Source organism: Piliocolobus tephrosceles, chromosome 5 (genome assembly GCF_002776525.5).
Source record: "Piliocolobus tephrosceles isolate RC106 chromosome 5, ASM277652v3, whole genome shotgun sequence".
Classification (NCBI taxonomy): Eukaryota; Metazoa; Chordata; class Mammalia; order Primates; family Cercopithecidae; genus Piliocolobus; species Piliocolobus tephrosceles.
The window spans coordinates 4,133,457-4,144,946 of NC_045438.1; the positions used below are offsets into that span (position 1 = coordinate 4,133,457).

At 38.6% G+C, this 11,490-nt stretch overlaps 1 protein-coding gene and 1 long non-coding RNA gene across 3 annotated transcripts in view; one reads left to right on the plus strand and one right to left on the minus strand.

The window, feature by feature from the left end:
• The window catches only part of LOC111547291, a 76,542-nt gene extending 72,977 nt beyond the window's left edge, over positions 1–3,565 (plus strand). Inside the window, exons 4-5 of the long non-coding RNA XR_002733080.2 lie at positions 622–692; positions 2,969–3,565. This is a non-coding gene — a long non-coding RNA (uncharacterized LOC111547291). The remainder of the gene's footprint in view (positions 1–621; positions 693–2,968) is intronic.
• The window catches only part of SLC35F1 (solute carrier family 35 member F1), a 404,897-nt gene that overhangs the window by 5,473 nt on the left and 387,934 nt on the right, over positions 1–11,490 (minus strand). The window lies entirely within an intron of this gene.

Below are 11,490 nucleotides of genomic sequence, written 5' to 3' on the forward strand. Positions count from 1 at the left end.
TTCTCACTCTCTCACACACACACACACACACACACACATATACACACACACTACAGGCCCCTTCTGCTGACCTGATACCATCTGCCTTCTGAAATTGCATTCCTATAATGAATGCTTGCTTTCCTGGAGCACAGTGAGTAGCCTGAAAGAACACTGCCCCTGATGGCTGCTCATGTACCACACATGAGCGAAGGCCAATGCTTTCAAGCCCTCAGATATTCCCAAGGCTATCTGTGATGAGTGGAGGAAGCAAACACCAAATATTTCACACCATAGCTCAAGGGTGCTATTACTGTTAAACTTCAAAAGACATGTTACCTTTTGAGGCTCTATTGGATATGAGCCTGTCATTGAAACAGGCATACTACTTGGAAACATGATAATGGCAAGAGTTAAAACTGGTCCATGAACTGCCTAAGGAGGCTGCACAGAAATGAATACAAGGATATTTCTAAGTGTTATTAGACATTGCTTCTGATGAAAAGGTATTTCGCATATATGAAGGATATGTGGCCATAACGTGGCCATAATAACCATGTCCTTTCTAGTTGTTATTCAGTTTATTCTCTTAAAAAGACAAAGATGTAATTAAACTTTCCCATATTTTTAATTCTTTGGCAGAAAACATCTATAAGGGTAAAGTCTTGGAATCTGCAAATTTAACAGTTGCTTCAAAATCAATGCAACCACGGGTAAGTAGAAAAATACCTTGCAGTGATTGGTCGTTCTCAACGTTACGTAGCACAACCCAGAAAATGTGGGTTTAGGAGCTACTAGGGAGAATTTCCACATAGAGAGATTGGTCTGTTAATTTCAACAGGCACATTATTCCTGGGAAAAATGAGACTTTTAATTAAGTTTGTGAAAACTGTCCTGCTTATTCTTTGCCATGTAAGACAAAGTGTCCTTTACTTACCTACTCTGTGAAATAAAATGCACATATGAAAATAAATCATATGGTTGCACACTAACCATAACTTCTAGATCAAGAAGGAATAAATAAGCCCAATTCTGTTTAAATTGGAAGCGGGTTACCAGTTTGGAGGTTCTGGGTACCAGAGTAGTTTTAAAGATCCATCAGTGACTAAATTAAAGTAACATGTGAATTAAGAATAAATCATTCATTCAATGTAATGCTGCTATAGTGAAGAATAACTAAAAGGGAAGTCCCACTTTATATGTGAATTAAAGGGTGGACCCTTTGGCAACTATCTTAGAAGAAATGAAGCCAACTCTCTGCGTGTCCTTATGGGGAGGAGGGGACAATTCAGCATTGATAAGACAGCTCGTCCTTGGCAGCCCTGTGCTTCTCAGAGGGCTGAGGACCATACCGGGAAGCTGGGTACAACTGCTTGGTGTAGGACGGGAGGATGTTGGTCAGTGCTGAGCACGCTGTAAGCTGTGGCCTGTAACGGTAAGACCCTGGGACGAAAAGCTCTGCCAGGTCCTGATCTATTGCCACTGGGCCTGAGCCAATTGCTATTCAGGCCAAGACAACTAGACAGACCTGGCTCCATGGAAAAACCAACACAAACAAGTTGATGCCTGGCCTCTAATGTTGGCTGTGCACTAAACTAACAAGATCATTTGTATTATTATGAAGTACATTAAAAATGCAAAAGTTCAGCCTCTGGGCTTACTGAACTGGAAATAAATTGCCAGAAGAGACCAGAGCTTTTTCAAATACTTTCAAAGTCCTCAGTTATTGCTCTGCCTCCTATTCTCATGTCCCTTATTTCTCCTCTTTTCTTTTTTTCCTTATTTCCTTTTTTTGTTAGGAAAAAAAAGGACTAAATCTTTCTGGTTAAATATGTTGCTCTTCTAGGTCATTCAATGCAAAATATGAAATACAGGAAAGTCACATAATCTACTGACAAATACCAAAATCAGTTGTCTTTAGAGACTAAGAATAATGACCCCCACAAACCCCTGGCTCCCATTCTTTCTCCAGTTTGAGAATTTGAATCTCAATTCATGTTAATTTAATCAAGACAAAAATAAACAAACGAGTGCCTTAGTCAGAATGCCAAATGGATTCTGTATTCGAATCAGAAAACCAAGTCACTGCTAAGATTTAAATACTTGGGAAATGATTTAATCTCCAAGCATTGTGTTGTTAAAGCGAAGAGAAGTAGCAACCAGGGCCCTTGCCTCTGTGTGCCTATACCATCACCCAGGGCAAGGCTGTGCTCTGAGCTGCAATCCCAGTTTGGTTTATGAGGCTTTCTGTTTAGTTTGCAAAACCAATTCATTTGGCAGTATAATTTGTGCAGCCAATCACATCTAAGGCCAGTAAGGGTTCTTTTATAGGCAAATATCTTCCCCTGTGGGTAATTTCACACATGAGTACAGCAATCGAGAACTAAAAATGGATTTCTGCCATTATCTTTTATATGACAGACAGACATTTTCACTTGGTCTGATGAACTGATAGAAATCCTTGTTCACACAGATTTCTATTTTCTGCATTCCAGCAAAAAAGAGAGGCCATAATAGCCAAGTCAGAAGTGGAACAGAGGGGCTTACTCTGTGGGAGTGTTTAATTATAGGCTCGATTACAACAAAGGCCATTCAATGGCTCATTTATGTCACCTTCCTGTGCATCCTTCTTATTATCAGTAGTCAAAAAGACATTACATTTGTGTGGGAGGCACACTGAGCAGTGGCCTTCACTCCATTTGGACTTTTGCATCACAAGACATCTATTTTCCCTCTGCAAAACACAGAGGTACATGCTGGGCTAGAGCAATTTTGCAAGAGATTGAATTTTAAAGCCAGGGAAAAAGACTGAGTTTGTAGAAGTGGTAGTGTAGCAGCTCAACAGATCACAGAGACTCCTGCCCCAGTACAATGGAATCAAGGGGTGGAAATGGAAGTGTCATCATTTTCTATTAGCTCTGTTAGCCACTAGCAAAATTTTTGCTTCCTTGTCACTGCAGCCTTTGCTCTGTTGATCTTTAAATTTTAGGGTCAGAAAGAAGAACGCTTCTGCCAGAAGACAGAACAAAGATTCCATGCACTGAAAGTTAAGGCTGCCACCTGGCCACTTTGGGCTCCTCATGCTTCTGAAACAATAGGCAAAGAAGAGAGTTTCACTTGTGTCTGGGTGGCTGATCTCAATTACCAAGGGGAAACTGGACAACGACCTCACCAGGGAAGTACGGAGGAGCCTCCCTGGCATACAGGAGGAGATCCTTTAGGGCATCTCTTAGGATTATCATGACCTGTGATAAAAGTCAATGGAAACTACAATCAATCAATCCAGGCAGTACTACTAATGTCCCTGACCCTTCAGAAATGAAGGTTTGGGGTCACTTCACGAAGTAAATAACCATGACCAGTTGAAGGCAAAGGGAACAGAGAAACCACAGTGGAAGAACACATCAGCTGCAACCATGTGACCAGTTACAGAAACGAGGACTGTAATTGTCATAAATATTTCTTCCTTGTTATGAACACATTTATGTGTGTGTATATATAGCAAATATATTTGTTTTCTTCCTACCCTTGTCTCTGTATTATATAATATTATATAACATTGACTTTACATCATAATATTAAAGGATATGAAGGAAAAGAGTGAACATCATAATTTAAGGACTTTGCGTCTGCCTTTAAGGCAAGGGTTAGTGTGTTTTCCAATTGTATGCAGGATAGTCATTCATGTTAGGCAAAAATAGCACCTTATTATTGTCTTTATTTAGAGATTAAGTGTTATTTAAAGACGTGTAATTGATGCCAAGTTGAAAAGGGACGGACTTGTGATGGTTAATTTTATGAGTCAACTTAGCTGGGACACAGTACCTAGGTATTGGACCAAACAGATGTTTCTGTGAAGGTATTTTTAAAATGAGATTAACATTTAGGTCAGTAGACTTTGACTAAAGCAGATTACCCTCCATACTGTGGGTGGGGTGAGCCTCACCCAATCAGTTGAAGGTCTTTTAAAAAAAAGACTGAGGCCCCCCCCGCCCAGGAAGAGAAAATTATACCCCTAGACTGCATTCAGACAACTCTTTCTTGGGTTTCTATCCCGCTGGTCTTCCTTGCAGATTTTGGACTTGTCAGCCTTCAATGGCCTGAACCAATTTCTTAAAATCAATCACTCTTTCTCTCTGAATACACACACACACACACACACACACACACACACACACATTCCTGTTGATTCTGTTTCTCTGCTGACTAATATAATTGGTAACATGACAATCTGTGACACTAAAGATCTTTGATGTAAACTTGTAACAATTCCTCTCTGTGGTAAGTTTTAGAAGTGCAATGATATTTTTCAGGGAATATCAAGTGGTGTTTCATCATACGAGCTCTAGAATCAAAATCAAGGGATTTACATTCCTGTTTGCTTCTTCCTTGCTGTGTCTTGGACAAGTTCCCTATGTCTCCAAGCCTCAGGCCACTCATCAGTTAACTAAGGACAATAATAGCACCTGCTATATGGAATCACTGTGAGCAGTGAATGAGATGAGATATAAAATTCTTGGTGCAGTGCTTGCCACATACTAAATGTTAAACAAATGTCAGTGATTGTTATCTTTACATCACAAAGAGTAAATTCTAAAGCCAAGATTGGTATAAAAATCTTCCTCAGATGCCTTTCTGAAAAGTTCACCACAAATCAATTTGAATTGCAAATGCAGTTATGGAACTGGCTATTTAAAAAAAAGAACAGAACAATCAAACCATCTGGAATGGAACACATTTTTGTCAGTGCAAATAATCAACCTCTGGTTTATAGACTCCATGTTTGGACCTGTTTATTTCAAGATTTCTTTTCCTTCTTTCTTCTCTCTTTTTTTTTTTAAAGAGATGAAGTCTTACTATGTTGTCCATGCAGTGGCTATTCACAAGTGAGATCATCACATACAATAGCCTCAAACTCCTGTTCTCCAGCAATCCTGCCTCAGCCTCCCAACTGAGATATTCTTAATAATGCATAATTACATAAGTCACAGAAATCCTCATAATTTTCTATTCTGTTTACATGGTTTATCAATTTTGAGCAACTACTCTGCATTGGCACAAATCATGTTTGAGCACCCGTGAGCATATATGAGTAACTCTAGCAATTCACTTTGCTTCCTTGGTGTGGTAGGCTGAAAAATGGTCCACCAAAAGATATCCGCATCTTAATTCCTGGCGCGTATACACATTATAATATTTGGAAAAAGAGTATTTGCAGATGTGATTAAATTGAATATCTTGAGACGAGAGATTATCATTGGTGCTATGGACTAAATTGTGTCTCTCCAAAATTCATATGTTGAAGCCTAACCCCCAATATGGTTGTACTTGGAGATAGGGCCTTTAAGGAAGTAACTAAAGTTAAATGAAATCATAAGGGTGGGACCATGGTCCGACAGGATTGGTGTCCTTTTAAGTAGAGACACCAGAGAGCTTGCTCTCTCTTATTCTAAGAAAACAATATTCAGGAAAGCATAATGAATAACAATTCTAAATTAGGTATGATCATCTTAGCAAACAAAGCTGCAGTCTGCTGCTTCCAAAGTATTTTTGTATATATCATTTCATTTCATTTTTAAAACACCAGTCCCTCAGAGAAGCACAGAGTGCCACGATGAGCATCTTGATGCTAAGGGAGGTGGAGGTGTGAGGAGTTTCAGTAGCTACTAGGAGGTTTAGCAGTGCACTTAGGTCTCAGATCTTGTAGTGACAGCTCACACAGTGCCCAAAGGCCTTGACCCTTGGCCCAATTCTCTTCCCTGTCCCCTAATTACTTTGTTAGCTGCGTTACAAAGTAGTAACTCTTTTTGTTTCTTCCATTCCCTATACGCAAGCTTCTAAGGGCAAGCTATCTTTCTTTTGCATAGGGGAAGGACTCAACTTTAATTCAACATCTCTTGGAACACCCTTAATGAATTATTGATAAACTTGGAAGCTGTTCTTTTTCAATTTATAGCAATGAACAATCATCAGGAAATACTATCACGGCTGTGGGAAGGAGGAAACCCCTTGACAAAATGAAAAATGAGCTGCCCTGCATCAGTATTGGAATTCTATACTTCTTTCTTTTTCATGTACCTGGTGGTGGCAGGAAAGACAAAAAAATGAAATAAATGGATGAGTAAGTTATTTGTAAAGAATATTATGAAATGGCAGCTGTCAAAAAAGAAATCGTATTATGGGTTTAATGGTTTTTTTTTTTCTAAATAAGCTGTTTGGTTCCTGATAAACAGTTGCTACCTTCTCCCAAATAGCCTTCAATATTCACTTTTAAATTCCATAATATCATGGAGAAGTATGGGCATTGGGCTCAGAGTTTTGGGTTATTCCATACTAAACTTTACAAGGTCATTATTATTGAATTACTATGTGAAGTGCTATACAGTACTGTATAGTCCTTGAAATCCATGGGGCAGTAGAAAAAATGTAACAGACATTCAATAACATTGCTAGTTTCTTTTTCCTTTTCAAAATTAAACTTTATACTATTACTATTACAAAAATTAAATTGTCTAATGTCTTAAGACTTGAAAATAAAGTGAACTTTGAGTTATGCTATTATTACATACACAAATTTTTGTCCTCAAAATCTAGAGGAGTCTGCTAAGTTTGACATTCATGAACCAATATATTCATAACCATCTATATGTGTCTATGTATTTTTGAGGAAGATGGGCATGGTGAGACATCACCAGGCTGTAAAAAGACCTGTAACTTGGAAAGGACTTCTTTGCTGTAAAATTAGCCTGTGTGTATAATGGTCTCTTTTCTCTGGACATCTGATTCTGGGAAAAATTAACTTGATAATATTATTGTTATTACTCAAAATGGTTTCCCCTGGGGTTCACTATATGTAAGAAATCAGTTTAGAATGCTCTCCCTGTCTCCCATGCTTTTCCTTCCCAAATAGCTCACTGTTCTTCATAAGCTACTGCTTTAACATTCCTTCTCTCTCACATCTTAGCTCAGGGCTATGGTTTGCATTGGTACCCACTCATTCCTTATAAGTAATGAAAACCATAAACTATTAAACTGAAGATATTTCACAGCATGGTGTGTATGCTACAGATATCCTTATAATAAAACTAATAGATACCGCCTTAGATGCCACCAAGAACTCAAATAGGGGCCAGGCACTTCACTTAAAACTGGGTAGAAATAATTACAATTGGCTTTGAAAACAAGTTTGCACATTTAAAGTGCAAAGAAATTTGTAGTATTTTGTGTATAGCTTCAACCTTTAAGCAGCTTTATTAATGCCACACTTTGTAGAGGAAATGGTTGTTTTCTGGTGCCAAAGACTGAAGAAAAGTTTGCAAGGACAGTTACAGTCTACATCAAGGGCCAGAAAACTAACAAATCTGGCATCTACCTGGTTTTGTGAATAAAGTTTTATTGGAACTCAGCCATGTCCACAGCAGAGTTGTGTAGTTGTGCTGGAGACTGTATGGCCTGCAAAGCCTAAAATATTTATAATCTGCCCCTTCAAGGAAAAGTTTGCTGACTGCTGGTCTACCAATATATCTATATCTATACCTACCAATATAGATGCCTAAACATTGTATGTGATAATGACTAATTTTACAATTTAATGTGGGATGATATGAAAACTAAATCTGAGTATTAGCTATAATATAAAAATTTATTTTTTTCTAGAAATAAAATTTCTTACCAAATGTTCAGCTTTTAATGTGAGTTCCATTCCTCCATACCCCCTTTACACTGCATACAGTTACAATGGTATTGAACTGATTTTCTGATTTCCATGTTCCCTTGAGATGTTCCCTAAGCAATCCACCAACGCAGCCAAAGAATGAATCAAAACAGTGGCTCACTATTGTGTGGGATCTGAATTTTTGTTTCTCAGCTGGTTTCATCAACTTGAGACATAGAGTCAACATTGATCAAAAGCTCTCTGGCTTCCAATGTGAAAATTTCTAGATAATGTTCAGCCTAGAAAGTGGAAGATTAAACTTCAATGTTTCCTGTGAAAATAAACCTTTCATTAAAAAAATAATTACCAAACACCTACTGTGCCAGGCTCTGCAGTAGGTACCAGAGACACAGCACCCAGCAGAGAAGGAGCCCTGTGAGGTCTCTGTCATCCTGGAACCTAGTCCTGACCTCCAACGTAAAGCCAGTCTTTCATTTAAAGATGGAATTGATTGAAACACAAAGGAAACACCAGTACAATTCATAACTCCTGAAACCCCCACAAAGCAAGGGGACACAGCTAGACTCCTGCACCTCGAATGTCTGGTTCCATGAGCATCCTCAAGGAACTGGGTGTGAAACTGGTCACCAACATGTACATTCTAATTAGATTGAGTCACATTGCTAAAGCTGAGGCCTCACAGCATGGTTATAATGTATTTATTTAAAAAATAAAACGCTATTCTAAAATAATTCAAATGAGAAGGAAACTAGGCATATGACCGTAAGTTAGTACTTAGCAATCTAATAAGTGAAGAATTCTTAAATATAAAAATAGTCAAAACAGAAACAAAGAAAAACTTGGAATTTTTTGTTCATATTTGTCAATTAAAACTGATCCTAAACCATTTTAATCTTCTAACCGGGGTCTGTTATAATTTTGTCCATTTTTTCAATAGCAGAGATTCCTATTTAGAGTTCCTTCTTATTCAAGGGGATTGCTAGCTTTGTTTTCAAACTGAAATAACTTTATTGTTTTGTGATTATAAAAGTAAAAGTAACAAATGTTCATGTAGCCATTTTAGCAATACATAATTTATGCAATACTTAAAAGTGTGAAGAACACGAAATATAAGTATAGTCATCACTCAGTATCCATGGGGAATTGGTTCCAGAATCTTCCTTGGATACCAAAATCTGTGGCTGCTCAAGTCCCTCATATAAAATGGTGTGGTATTTGCATATGACTTCCTGTATACTTTAAATCAGCTCTAGCTTACATATAATATCCACTACGACATACCCGCTACAATACAGATGCTATGTAAATAGTTGTTATTTTGTATTCTTTAGGGAATAATGACAAGAAAAATAAAAAGTCTGTATAAGGTTCAGTGCAGATGTAATTTTTTCCCCTTAAGTATTTTCAATCCATGGTGTTTTGAACCCATGGATGTGGAACCCATGGATACAGAGGGCTGATTGTATTAACAATTCTACCAGCCTTAATAACAGCATTATTTGTTGAATATTCACTGTGCCGGATATTGTAGTAAATGATTTACATTTACTATTTCATTTATGCCTCACAATTAATCTTATGAGAGAGATACTTTATGACTCCCGTTTGGTGGGAAAACTGTAGTTTAGAGATGTAACTTTTGCACAAGGCTGTGTAACTGGTTGTTTCAGGGATTCTTAACCAGGGGTCCCTGTACAGAATTCATGGGGTCTGTGAGCCTGGATGAGAAACCTGGACTCTTATTTTCACTGACCGCTAACTGACATTTAGCAGCTCTTCAATTGCAAATGTAGGCATTGAGCTTCAGTGGTATTCGACACACTTTAGCCTTTTCCACGAACATAAATCATATACAGTGTATATTTTTACTTTGCATTACAATTGCTGCAGATCTCTCCAAATATCTCTTATGCTAATCACTGCTTTGAAATGACAGTAGTTAATAGATCTGATTCCAGATCTTGTGATTTGTATATTACTATATCATCACATTTTAAAATATTCTGATGTTATTTTAATATAGTTGTTTTTGAAATCCCATGTATTTTATTTTAGACATTTTAAAACATTATTAAAACAGATCTCCAGGCTTCATCTGACTGCCAAACTGAGCCATGGCACAACAAATGTATAGACCCATTGGTAGGAAGTGGAGCTGGAATTCACAGCCAGGCTGTGACAACTCATGACAACACTGCCATTCTGCCTGCCCTTGGAAACGTTTACATTTTCATAAACATCCTTTCAGATACATCTCTACGGACACAAACGCTTGCTTAAATGTTTATATATGAAAGTATGCATGTGACTATGCCAATAAAAGGTTTTGTTTGTTTGCTTTTGAGATAGGGTCTCACTCTGTTTGCCTAGGCTGGTGTGCAGTGGTGTGATCTTGGTTCACTGCAGCCTCGAGCCCCCAGGCTGTAGTGATCCTCCCACCTTAGCATCCCGAGTATCTGGGACCACAGGTGCATGCCACCATGCCTGGTTAATTTAAAAAATAGGGAGGCTGAGGCAGGAGAATGGCGTGAACCCGGGAGGCGGAGCTTGCAGTGAGCTGAGATCCGGCCACTGCACTCCAGCCTGGGCGGCAGAGCGAGACTCCGTCTCAAAAAAAAAAAAAAATATATATATATATATATGTTTGTAGAGATGAGGTCTCCCTATGTCGCCCAGGCTGGTCTGAAACTCCTATGCTCAAGCAATTCTCCCACCTTGGCCTCGCATTGTGCTGGGATTACAGGGCATGCCCAGCCCAATAAAAGTATTTATGAGTAGAGATGTCAGAGGAGAGCAGTGCTTAATGGAATGAACTCTAAAGTCAAAACCAGGCAAATTTTTGGTAGCAACCAAATAAGAAAAGGGGTATAATCATATGGCATAAACTTTGAAAAGTTAGTTAAGGGAGAATCTAGGAGATTCCAACATGACTTAGCATTGTTGCTAACCCAGCATTACCTACCAGAAGTCATTCAGAGGAAAGAAGTGGAGTTGGCTGACTCTGGAGATTAACAGAGAACTTTGCAATTCAGAGAGGATTGACTGAAGTGGTGTTTGGGTGAACTCAGGAAACAGTCAAGAAACTATTGTCAGGAATAGAAACCATTATGTACTTCCTAAGATTCTTGGGGAGGTAGAGAGTCCTTGGGGCTTGGCATTATCTGGGGATTTGTGGTGGACTAGAGGAGCGATTGAACTCCTCTAGTTCAAGGGGAAATAAGGTCACAAGGGGGTTATACTCCTGAGAGTGGGATGGGTCATAGGTCAAGATGACCTATGCATGTAAAGACATTAGAGATGTTGTCAGACAAAGAGAACCCTGAGATAAAATACTTGTAAGCTCTTTTTTTGAAAAGTAAGTCACACAACTCCTTAAATGATAAAATCCAGTGACTCATGACATTGAAAAAGGACTGGGTGTGTATTAGTCCATTTGCATTGCCATAAAGGAATATCTGAGACTGGATAATTTATAGTTATAAATAAAAGAGGTTTATTTTGGCTTATGGTTCTGTAGGCTGTATAAACGTGGCACCAAGATTCGCTTTGCTTCTGGTGGGGGCCTCAGGAAATTTACAATCGTGGCAGAACGTGAAGGAGGTGCAGGCATGTCACATAATGAGAGAGGGAGCAAGAGAGCAAGGAGGAAGTCCCAGACTCTTTTAAACAACCAGATCTCATGTGAATTCACAGAGCATGCAGTCATTACCATGAAGATGGCACCAAGCCATTCATGAGGAATCCGCCCTCATGACCCAAACACCTCCCACAAGGCCCCACCTCCAACAATGCAGATTACATTTCAGCATGAGATTTTGAGGGAACAAACATCCACA